At 39.0% G+C, this 12,313-nt stretch overlaps 2 long non-coding RNA genes across 34 annotated transcripts in view; one reads left to right on the top strand and one right to left on the bottom strand.

Annotated features, from left to right (window-relative positions):
- LOC145512531 (uncharacterized) overlaps positions 1-12,313 on the bottom strand; it is a 1,082,988-nt gene that overhangs the window by 681,271 nt on the left and 389,404 nt on the right. The gene's annotated exons all lie outside the window — the stretch shown is intronic.
- Positions 6,534-7,544, top strand: LOC145512588 (uncharacterized). The gene is made up of 2 exons (XR_014058655.1): positions 6,534-6,895; positions 7,154-7,544. It is a non-coding gene; the product is annotated as an uncharacterized LOC145512588 (long non-coding RNA).

Below are 12,313 nucleotides of genomic sequence, written 5' to 3'. Positions count from 1 at the left end.
TCCTGCTCTCTTCTGCTATTAAGGTCTTTCATTTTGTTCAGCTCCTCAGAGTTCCTTTCTATCTGCTAGATTGCATGTTGCCCAATGCAAATCAATTTTGTTAAAATACGCTCTTAAAGTGCCTCAGTTTATCTTTTGACAACATCCATGCATGAACTTCCCATGTAATCCCTGTACTTCTTAGAGATGATAAATGTTGTAAGCAATCAAATTTTGAATTGATATGTTACACAGTAATACAACCTAATATAAAATGCTTGTTACTGTTCTCTAAGCTTTTCTATATTTTTACATTTATTTATTTATTATTACTTTTCCAAAATTAAATGGAAAAAAGTAGAATAGAAAGAAAATTGAAGATGCATTGATGGAAGGTTCAAAACCTATAATGGCAATTGGTTTCTTATTTTGACTGCCATGAATAACAAAATTTCACAGATACTTATTATGCTTTTTGTATTTAGAAGGAGGCCTTTGGGGGTGATTAAAATACTACTGTTGAGCACAGCAAAACAACCCAAACACATTAATTATAACAAGAAAATTGCACACTAGAAAATGCATAGTTGTTGATGTTACTTTGATCCAAGAAATACAAAATACTTACAGTAATTAATCTTCATTTATTCCCTGGGATGAAATGAGTATTTCATCCAATAATAGACAATTGCTATTTTTATTTTCCCTATTAAATAATGCCAGTTTAAAACAAAAAAAAATAGTAATGCAAGATCAATGAAGTAGGGAGTTCCTAAATTTGCTAAGCCCAAATTGCTCACATTTTTCCAAGGAGATTCAATAATGGGAATCTTTTTACTCATTGTTACGGGTTGAATATTTGTGACCCCTCCCCCTGCCCCACAAATTCATATGCTGAAGCCCTAATCCCCAACAATGCCAATGTGATGGTATTTGGAGGTGAATATTTGGGAGATGGTTAGGTCATGAGGGTGGTGCTCTCATGAACTGGATTAGTTCCCTTATAAGAAGGAGAAGTAGCCAGAGCCTCCCTCTCTCTGCCATGTGAGGATACAGCAAGAAGACTACCATCCATTAATTAGGAAGACGTTTCTTCATCAGAATTCAACCATGCTGGCATCTTGATCTCAAACTTATTAGCATCCAGAATTGTGGGAAATAAACCCCTAGTGTTTAAATGCCCCAGTCAATGGTATCATTATACCACCTGAACTGACTAAGACACTCATCCAGTAACCTCTTTACATATTAATCCTTAAAAAACAACAAAACTATGTGAAGAAATTTATATCATGTTTATAGTTTGGTGATTTATTAAAAAAAAAAAACTACATGGACATTTTCAATATTGAAAGAGAGATTTTAATTGGTCATTTCACTAATAATGAGACAGTGTGTGTTTATAATTTTGCACAACTACTGCAGTTTCACTTAATTTTATCATTTTAATAGAGATATCTTTATGTTAATAACTAAAAGTAATTATATTGTTTGGTGCAACTCTTCCTATCAGGAGACTCAGCAATGAGAAGGGAAATCTTTTATCAAACCAGGTGACCTAACATTTGGTTTGAAAAAATATAAGTATGTATACCTACATGCACGCATTGACCTGGAAGTCATTTTTTCAAGGGCATCTGTAAGGCTCATCACATCAAGCAGATCAAAATTAATTGTCAAGGGAGGCAGCTATTATGGTTCTGTCCTCTTGGACCAATACATATAAAGACAATGGTTGAAAATCAATAATGTCACTAGGTCAAGGGCACTTGACAGTACAGAACCAATAAATGCTTTTCGTCCATATTTACACAGAGCTGATCTTCAAAAAAAAGTGATTTCCAAAGTCATAATCTCTACTCATGTGAAAATCTCAAGGCTTTTGTGGAAGTTACTACCCAGTACATATTTCTGCTGTCAGACTACTTCTGTCACTGCATTTAAACCATGAAGTGCATTTGCTGCTGATTCGACTATTATGGCAGGAAAATGACCTGTAAAGTTCTTTTGAGGAGCCTGGCATTTTGCATATATTATAAAAATACAAAGAGGAGGAAAATGTGTTAAAAATGAAGTTTATGAAAAGTCATCCAACTAAACTTTACATTTCATAGAATACAGAGACTGCCTGATTTGTCAGACTGAAAAGCGGGGGTGTGGGGGTGGGGGAGAAACCTGTCAAGGCAAAAAAAAATCTCCATATTCTCATATTTTCAAGGGCAGTTGTCAACTTTTTTTTCTATTTACAAAATCTTGATGGTAAGTGACAAAGTAGAAAATATGTCAAACTATATTATTTGACCTCTTTTTGGTGGTTCGGATGTGCAAAGAACTTAATAGATTGGAACATATGCTTTATTTGGGAGTGGGGGGTGAAGAGTGATAAATGTGTGTGGACTGAGAGCAATCTGCACTTGAAAGTGATGACAAAAGCCTCAATTTTTTATAAGTTCTCTAAAGGAAGAGACCTTGGTTTCTGGGAAGGAGGTTAGAATTATGTCTCTCAAAGGTAGCGGTGAATATCTATGCTTAACTCACAGCAATCAAATAGTTGACTAAGAGACAAAATTTCTGAGTCTGTACCTGGTGCCAGAATATTTATCAACACCAAGTGTCTCTCATCACTGATACCGTGAAACGAAAAAAAAAAATCTCTTGGGGGCTGAAAGGTGCTGCTATTTGCCACATCAAGACATTTTGCCAAGAGGATGCACAGGTATAGAGGTCGGGGACAGCCTTGTTCCCATTCTCAGTTATCCTAAATTGGGGGATCAGAGGAAGGAAAGGCAATTAACCATTTCACTTTTGATCATTAATAAATGTGTCATTTAAGGGGTGTGGGTGTGTGTGCATGTGTGTGCACATACGCACCAGTTGACTGATCAGAAATCAAACCCACGGTCGTGTTTCCTGACCCACAATGGGAATTTTTATTCCTTAATCATATCCCCCTGGCTGCTTCACTGACCAGCTTCAGTGTGAGATTCAAGGCAAGCACATTATTTACAAGAATTAAAGAGCTTGGGGAGTTGGATGGCGGAAGGAGGACATTTTTTTTCACAGCAGCAATCACAAGCATCAATACAGCTAAAAGTCAGTCTGCATTTCCATCAAAACCTCCTGATTTGCAGCCATTTATAACTTGGCTATAAAAATCACTCCTAGGCTGCAATTCGGCAAATAGTGCCTCAGCTGAGGGGAAAATTGTCCCCTCTTGGTAGCTGTTGGCCTGTTTGGATTTACCCTTTGTTTTAGTGATTTGAGGGAAATGCACAGTTATTTGAAAGATGCTCTTTAAATGTAACCCTCAGGAGGAGAAAATGTTCACACTTTAAGGTATTCATTTGTATTTCCGCCTCTGGCAAAAGGAGTGACTTTGACTATACAGTTTAATCCTGTTGTGGTCCCAATTATTTTTGGCATTTTCAGAAAGCGAAGACAATGGGCAAAATCTTCCATTCAAAGGCTGTTAGTCAGCAGAAAGGCTTTAAATGCTTGTGAGGTTTGTATTCCCCGAGCCACCTCGAAAGACAAGCTGTTGACTGTTGTCTCAGAAGTAATTTCCTCCTATAAAGACCGAATCAGTGTGATAGCACTGGAGAGCTCAGCATTTTTAATTGCCTCAAGGTGCTTATTTGCAGAGAAGGGATAAGCTCAGGAGGATCCAATAAGGAAGGAAAACTTGGCTCAGCCTCCCAGATGAACCTGATCCTTTTCTCCTCTCATCACTTTCACATCTGTGATTTCCCTCCTTCCCCACAACCCACCCCCCACCCCCCACACCAAGAAAGGGACATGCTCTTCTCTACCATTAAGGAGAGATGATGACTAGGGCCCAAGTCAGATGTTCCTGACCTGTTTCTGGAGCCCCGTTTGCCCTTGCCTTTGCACTTAAGAGAAGTCAGGCAGCTGGCAGCATTCTCTGCAGCCCTATGCAAAGCCACCTGGCCAGCTGGGGTGCACCTGAATGGAAAAACAGTAAGATTGAAAGTGCACTGGGGAAAAATAAGCCCTCAGCGCTTAAGTCATGGGAGAAAGAATGTGACAGTTGGCACTAGCATCTTGACTCTAAAGAGTAACTCGGTTTCCTGCTGGGAGATCTGTGGAATTCCTTGACCCAGGGGCAGGTGGTCCTGGAACTCAACTTTCTGGGAGTGGAAAGATATTCATGTTATTCCCTCTCATTCATCAACTTGGGGTATACTCCTTCAGACTCTTGAAACTCAACATTTTATCTTTTTAAAATGTCCCTGGGAGAGGGAACTACTTCCATTTTGCCAATGAAGGAAAGCACAGATAGAAAAGCCAGCTGATGTATTCTCTAAGCCAATGATGGAATTACATCTCCCATGTCCCCATTTAGGACTGTAGCCATCCTGGCCTGGGGAATGGGGAGGGGGGCCAAAATCCTCTTTAAATCATTCTGAGTTCTCATAAAAAATAAAAGCAGACATTTTAAGTCTTTACACATGGCGTCCAGCACTCAGAGCATGACACAGGCCCCTGGCCTGGGACTCACACATTCAAGAGCCCATTCTGGAATACCTCCTATAGTTATGGGCACATGCCCACCCACTGTCTCTGCCCTGCCCCCTTCAAGACCATTAACCCAGTATCTCCCAGCCAAGCAACTTCCAACTGCTCTGGACTTTCCCTCATCTGTCTTGCAGCATGAGGGAAGCAAACACCTACATCCTTGGGGCCAAGCTGTGGAACAGGGATGGCTGTTTGCTGGAGATGTGGATAAAGCTTGGCCATGCAGGACAGAGGGTCCACATGTGTGTGCAAACCCCTCTGCAGAGCAGGACAAAGCAAGATGGGGAGTGAAGAAGGGCTGGTGTGTACGGGGCTGTTTCTCTGTCACAGCGCTGTGTTGTGCACACAAGTCCAAGAATTCTCAGTTCAAAGTTGGTCTTCCAGGGTGTTATGAAAGTATGTGTGCCAAAGTAGAAGAAAGATAAAAGGATATAAAAACATTTTACTTATCAATTTATGAGTCTGATATAAAACTTTAAATTACTTATGTAGACCTATGGTATATGGGCCTCCACTTGGACTCTTACTTTAGAATCTTTGAAGGTTTATATGGACCTGAGGCAAAACCACACAAAGGATGAGCTGATCTGTGCCCAGAGTTGCCATGAACATATGTATATATGAGTCTCATTCTATTTTACTTTTTTTTTCTTCAGTTGAAATCATATGCATATACTCTACAATGATAATCGCCCAGAAGCATACCTGTCATCTTATTTTGCTTTTATCAGTTTCTAGTTCCTCTGTATCTTTCTTTTCCTGCTCATTCACATTTCTATTTTTTAAATTTTTTTTAAATTACCATCAGAATACTGTAAAGTGATTATCCTTCATTCACATTTCTATTTATCCCTCCCATACTCTCTCTGGTTCATTCTGAAATTCTAAGATTCTTTAAAATTTTTCCAATGCTATTATTCTATTTCCACAAGTCATAATTAAAATTATGTTGCTCTATGATTATATTAAAATGAAAACTAACCATAAGCACATACACTAACATGAAGTCTTTAAGAGGCTTTTGTTTTTTCACTCTTTTTCCTCGCTGGCCCATTTCCAAATGCAGGGTTTTGCTAAGTTACTTTAGTTTCAGGCTATTGAGCTTTTAATTATTGTATGTCCTTTCCAATCCAAGAATGCTTACTTACAGAATCGCATCTGGAAGACAAAAATCTAGCTTCCTAATCTCTACATACACAAAATCAGATTCCACTTGGATTAAAGATTAAGCATACTGTGAATCCTGTTTATAACATCCTGACAAAGCTTTTGAAACACTTTGTCAGGTGGAACTATAGACCCTGAGAGAAAGGAAAGAGTCAGAGCAGTGGCTAGAATGAGGGGACACAGGATGGAGGCCAAAAACACACTAGAGGGCAGGGCAAGCAGAGAGCTGGGGCTCAGGGCACACACGGAAGCCAAACACAGCAGTAGGGAGGTGTCCATCCACAGCTGGGGGTCATTCCAAAACCAGATGCAAGGGAAATGCAGCCAAACAAAGCTAGAAAAGTGGGAGGAGAGCAGAAGAAGTCAGGTGAACCTACACACTTCTATGTGGAAGCCAAGAAGAAAGCAATATCTCAGTTTCCACCACTGGGACATCCCTGGAACTTCAAATGCAGGTGGCCCAGATGGATTCCCGGTCATGGAATCCACATGCTGCAACTAAAAGACCCCACATGCCACAACTAAGACCCAGCACAGTCTAAATAATGTTTTTTTCTTTTTAATTTTCAGCACAGAAAAAAAGACACTAATTCTTCATATCTCTACAACACTTGACAGGTTACAAAGCACTTTCATGTATAATATGAAGCATTATGTATTATTAACCCCATTTACAGATGAAAAAACTGAAGCTTACAGAGTTTCCTTGCCTGACACAGTGTAAACCTAAAGGGGGGAGAGGCAGTTCTTGAGGCTGGGTCTTCTGATGCTCAATGCAAATGCATGCTCTTCTATGACACAGGCTTCAAACTCAGCATGCACACCACACATTGGTTATGATGACAGCTCTCAGCTCATAGAGTGATGTTCAGACTTTCTGGAGGCCCTTTTGTTACTTGCTGCAATTGGGGTGGGAGGAGTGAGAAGAACCTTAATATTCCTTTTGGTTGTCATTTCTCCAACAACCATTTATGGCAGTTCCATGACTCTGACCTCTGGCAGGACCCTAGACACATCATGCCAGCATCAAATTTATGATGATCCTAACTACTGCCATCCAATCTGCTAACCTGTGCAGAGCACAGACATCAGGAAATATGCCTCTCTGTAAATATAATACAGGGGAACTTATTTGTTGTGGCTGCAAGGAGCAGAAAAGGACATTGTTCTCAGGGACCCAAGGGGAGAAAAAAAAGATGATGTATGATGTAAGGTAAGGTATTAATCATGTCTGACACCTCTGGATAATCAGCTGGAGTTATCCTTGGGAAAAACTGCTTTTCAAGGATGGAATGGGAGAATAATAAATGGGGGGAGGGACTTATCAAATGAGACGGCCTAACCCGATAAGATACTGAACTCTATAGCTTGGCATCCTTCCTGGAAATCTAGCTGGCAATTAAATTTGAGAGTTGGATGGTTGTCAAATGATTGTTAATGTTTTGTTTAACATTCGTCTCATCTGCACCAGACTCATCCCAGTAGAAGCTCAAAGTCTGAGTTCAGGAGACCTACCATCAGTCAAAATTATTATTCTCAAGATCTGTAGCTTTGTGAAGCATTTCCTGTGTTTCCTTGAAAAGGCTGGTATCATGGGCACATCTCCAAGCCAGCTCAGGCAGCGGTGCAGCTTATTTCTGCCTGGGTAGAGATTACCACACTGAAAAATGCCTGACGAATCATGAAACACAAGCTCCCAGATGGCAACCTAGTGCCACACAAAGGACACAACAAAACGTGATCCATCTAGTCAAACATCTACCATTTAGAATTAATGCCAAAGTCCACCTATACTCACACATCTGAAAACCTTACTATCCCAACCCTCTTGAACTTGAAAGGAATAAAATATATATAAAGTGGAGTCATGTCTTTCACGGAATTCTTCATTTCCTTTGCTACGAATCAGTTGTGATTTTTATTTTTAATAAAAAATGATCTAGGACTATGTAGTCTTCTACATTTCACAAAGAGTTTTTGTCATTCCAATTTTCACAACAGTGCATTTTATTTCAACAAGCACTGACTGATCACCTGCTTTGTGTCATTCTCTCTTCCAGGCACCAGGAAACGCAAAGATGAGTAAGTTAAGAAAGCTGTCTTGAAATACCCAGAGTTTAAGAAGAAAGACAAATGCATAAATAGTTTATTATGTTATAAGAGCTGTGACAAAGGTATGGGCATATTAATATGTGAACACAGACGGGGCCAAGTGATGTTGCAAGGTCATATCTTTGAAACGTGGTCGAGGATAGAAAGGAACCATGACTTCTAACTTAAATCTGGGACAATTTCTACTGTGCCAAAGCTACCTTCTTATGTGAACTATACTCTTAGCCTTTCATTGAATTTCCTTTCAGTGACTTACAAATCATGATTTATAAAAATTGTGCATTTGCTCTCTTTTGCACCTGTCCCTCAGATTCCTTTCTCCACTTAAATCCATATACTAATTTTATTTCTCAGTCTTAGCCACTAAGTCCCAGTGGCCATGCTTGACTTTTTTTTGCCCTTCAGGTTTTAACAAGATTCAGTAGCTTCACTGAACCAAGAAATCCTCTTCTTCTCACTTGCTCTCTACCTTCTATACACTATATTCTGTTTGGGCTCTACCAGGTGTGACCCTTCTTGAACAAGCACAGCTCAGCCACAGGAACATAGAATTCTTTAAGGCAATCACCATAAAGGAGGTTATATATTCATTCTAGTGGTGCTATGATTGTTCACAGTCATATCATATTAGGAACTTTTCTTTTAGAACTACATTTGGCATTTGCAATTCCTTTTGCTTTGAATAGTTGTAATGGTGGCAAAGCTTCAGCCTTCTAATGTTGGCTATGATTTTTGCAAAGAGTCAAAGATATAGCTAGTGAAGATAATTCTATTTGTACTGAAAACAAGATATTGTCTTAATTAATTGAAATTTACTCTCAATAGTGGTTCATACATGGACTCAATGAGTAATTCTGATATTTTTTGAGCAACATTACTATGACTGGAACAGAAATATACCCTTCTTTGGTGATTTATTTATGGAGGTACATCAGTCCAAGTGAGGCTTCCCAGGTGGCTCAGTGGTAAAGAATCCAACTACCAATGAAGGTGATACAGGAGAGGTGGGTTCAATCCCTGGGTTGGGAAGATTCTCTGGAGTAGGAAATGGCAATCCACTCCGGCATTTTTGCCTGTAAAATCCCATGGACAGAGGAGCCTGACAGGCTACAGTCCATGGGGTTGCAAAGAGTTGGACACAACTAAGCACATACAAACACACACACAGAACTCTAATTATTAATAGTTATCATTAGTATTCTCTTCTTACATTTTTGACTGTATTGCTTTCAACTGCAAAAAATGTACTGAAAGAAATGTGTAAGTTTCCAAGATAATTTTTTCAGGTAACACTTATTTGGACATATGAAATCTATACTGTTTGTCAAAGTATGTGTTATTATCTTAGATTAATGCTTTAGGTACAATATTTACGATATCCCTAGAAGTCTGAGGGACGTCTCAGAGCCAAGAATGCTAAAAATTGGGAGACTGCCTCTTAGGAACAAACCCAAGTCTCCACTGCACCCTGCCCACCCTGCAGCTAACAACACAAGATGCTCTGTTTCATCTACTTTTCACATTGGCATTCTGGTTACATTTTGTTTAAAGATAAAGTTTGCTGGTAAATCAATTTTGAAAGACACTACTTTGCATATACATACTGCTCTTTTCACCACCCACGTATCTCCTGTAGTTACACTTTTTACTTATTTATTTAATTTTATTTTACTTTGCTAAGTTACTTCCCTGGGGCTAATGCTGATTTAAAAGTGATGAGAATGTTCTAGGTTTCAAATGGATTAAATATGTAAAGATTCAAATGCAAAAATGTCTGTTCTGACACTGAAGAGTGACAGAAATCAGTTTAACATCTCACTGAAGATTAAGAATTTCAGTAAAAGGCATTCAGGTTATATGGTAAAGGTATAGCAAAATAGTTTCATGATTAAAAGATGATTCAAGCCCAAACACCAACTAGACTACCAATGAGGTCCTTAAAGTCTTCTGGATACTACTTACACACCTACTAGATTGGACACAATTCAGAATTCTGTCAACAACAAATATGGCAAAGATATGGAGCAATAGGAACTCTCATTCTCTGCTGGTAGGAATGCAAAATGGTACATCCATTTTGGAAGACAGTTTGGCGGTTTCTTGTTAAACTAAACATGCTTTTACCATACAATCAAGCAAACATGCTTCTTGGCATTTTCCCAAAGTTGAAAACTTACATCCATATGAAAATCTGCACACCAATGTTTATATCAGCTTTATTCAGACTGGAAAAACATGGAAGAAGCCAAGATGTCCTTCAGAAGGTGAATGGATAAAACAACTGTGGTACATCCAAAATGGAATATTCTTCACTGTTAAAAAGTTAGCAAGCCAGGGAAAGACATGGAGGAAATTAAATGCATTTCTTACTACTAAGTGAAAGAAATTAAATGCATTTCCTACTACTAAGTGAAAGAACCAATCTAAAAAGGCTACATACAGTACAATTTCAACTATATGACAATTATCTAAGAATATGGAAACAGTAAAAATATCATAGCTTCCCAGGGGTTGGAAGAAAGGAGAATGGATAGATAGAGAACAGATGATTTTCAGGGAAGCGGAAAATAAAAACCTCTGTATGATGTCATAATGATAGATATATGTTACTACACATTTGTCCAAATACAAAGAATCTACAGTGTTCATACATACTAAGTCACTTCAGTCGTATTTGACTCTCTGTGACCCTATGGCCTGTAGCCCACTAGGCTTCTCTGTCCATGGGATTCTCCAGGCAAGAATACAGGAATGATTGCCATGCCCTCCTCCAGAGGATCTTCCTGATTCAAGAATCAAATCTGCTTCTCTTATGTCTCCTCCATTGGCAGTCATGTTCTTTACCACTATTGTCACCTGGGAAACCCAATATCAAGAGGGAATTGTAATGTAAAGTATGATTACGATGTGTCAATATAAGTTCATCACTTCTAACAAATGTACGTCTCTGGTGGGGAACATTGATAATGAAGAGGCTATGCATGTGAGCAGGCAGGGAGTATGTGAGAAATTAATGCATCTTCCCCTCAAACTTCCTGTGAACCTAAAACTTCTCTAAAAAGATAAAGTCTTAATAAAGAAAATCATAGTAGTACCTGCATCTCTGGAGGAATTCAAAATATGTTATAAAATTCAACAGCTCTTCCCAGGGATGAGGAGTGGGGGAAAGGGACCACTTAGACCATTAGGAACAGGAGGAAACATCCTTAATCTGCTAAAATGAATCTTCCCAAATCCTCTAGCAAGCTTAATGGTAGAAACATTTCAATTAATTATTTTGAAAGCACATTTCTATTTAACGTCAATTTAAATGGCCAGTTCAATAACCAAAAGAATAACAAATAAGGAAGAACAATTGAAAAGAAACAAATCTGTCATCACTCAACTCATTAGTGAAGCTCATGAATCAAACTGTTCAGATCCTAGATTTCCTTCCTGAAGACAATATTAAAAATCATCATCATCTGTTTAATCTCAACAGTGGGTACACAAGACTCCATTATATAATTCTCTGTACTTTATGTGTGGGATCATTTTTATTTAAAATTCGATATGTTTTAACTTGAAGGAAGTTTAAGAAAATACTTGCATCTTACTTAAGCAAAAATAACTACCAGAGTATACCACTCTTTCAGTCAGTCAGTCAGTTCAGTTGCTGTCGCGTCTGACCCTTTGCGACCCCATGAACCGCACCAGGCCAGGCCTCCCTGTCCATCACCAACTCCCAGAGTCTACCCAAACCCATGTCCATCAAGTTGGTGATGTCATCCAGCCATCGCATCCTCTGTCATCCCCTTCTTCTCCTGCCCGCAATCTTTCCCAACATCAGGGTCTTTTCAAATGAGTCAGCTCTTTGCATTAGGTGGCCAAAAGTATTGGAGTTTCAGCTTCAACATCAGTCCTTCCAATGAACACCTAGGACTGATCTCCTTTAGGATGGATTGGTTGGATCTCCTTGCAGTCCAAGGGACTCTCAAGAGTCTTCTCCAACACCACAGTTCAAAAGCATCAATTCTTTGGCGCTCAGCTTTCTTTATAGTCCAACTCTCACATCCATACATGACTACTGGAAAAACCATAGCCTTGACTAGACAGACCTTTGTTGACAAAGTAATGTCTCTGCTTTTTAATATGCTGTCTAGGTTGGTAATAACTTTCCTTCCAAGGAGTAAGCATCTTTTTATTTCATGGCCGCAATCACCATCAGCAGTGATTTTGGAGCCCAAAAAAATAAAGTCTGACACTGTTTCTGCTGTTTCCCCATCTATTTGCCATAAAGTGATAGGACCAGACGCCATGATCTTAGTTTTCTGAATGTTGAGCTTTAAGCCAACTTTTTCACTCTCCTCTTTCACTTTCATCAAGTGCGTCTTTAGTTCTTCACTTTCTGACACAAGGGTGGTGTCATCTGCATATCTGAGGCTATTGATATTTCTCCCGGCATTCTTGATTCCAGCTTGTGCTTCCTCCAGCCCAGCGTTTCTCATGATGTAACTCTGCATATAAGTTAAATAAGCAG

This window comes from Giraffa tippelskirchi, chromosome 1, assembly GCF_054371585.1.
Source record: "Giraffa tippelskirchi isolate mGirTip1 chromosome 1, T2T-mGirTip1v1.2.pri, whole genome shotgun sequence".
Lineage (NCBI taxonomy): Eukaryota > Metazoa > Chordata > Mammalia > Artiodactyla > Giraffidae > Giraffa > Giraffa tippelskirchi.
Note: the sequence above shows the minus strand (reverse complement) of the source record. Positions and strands in the feature narration are given on the sequence as shown.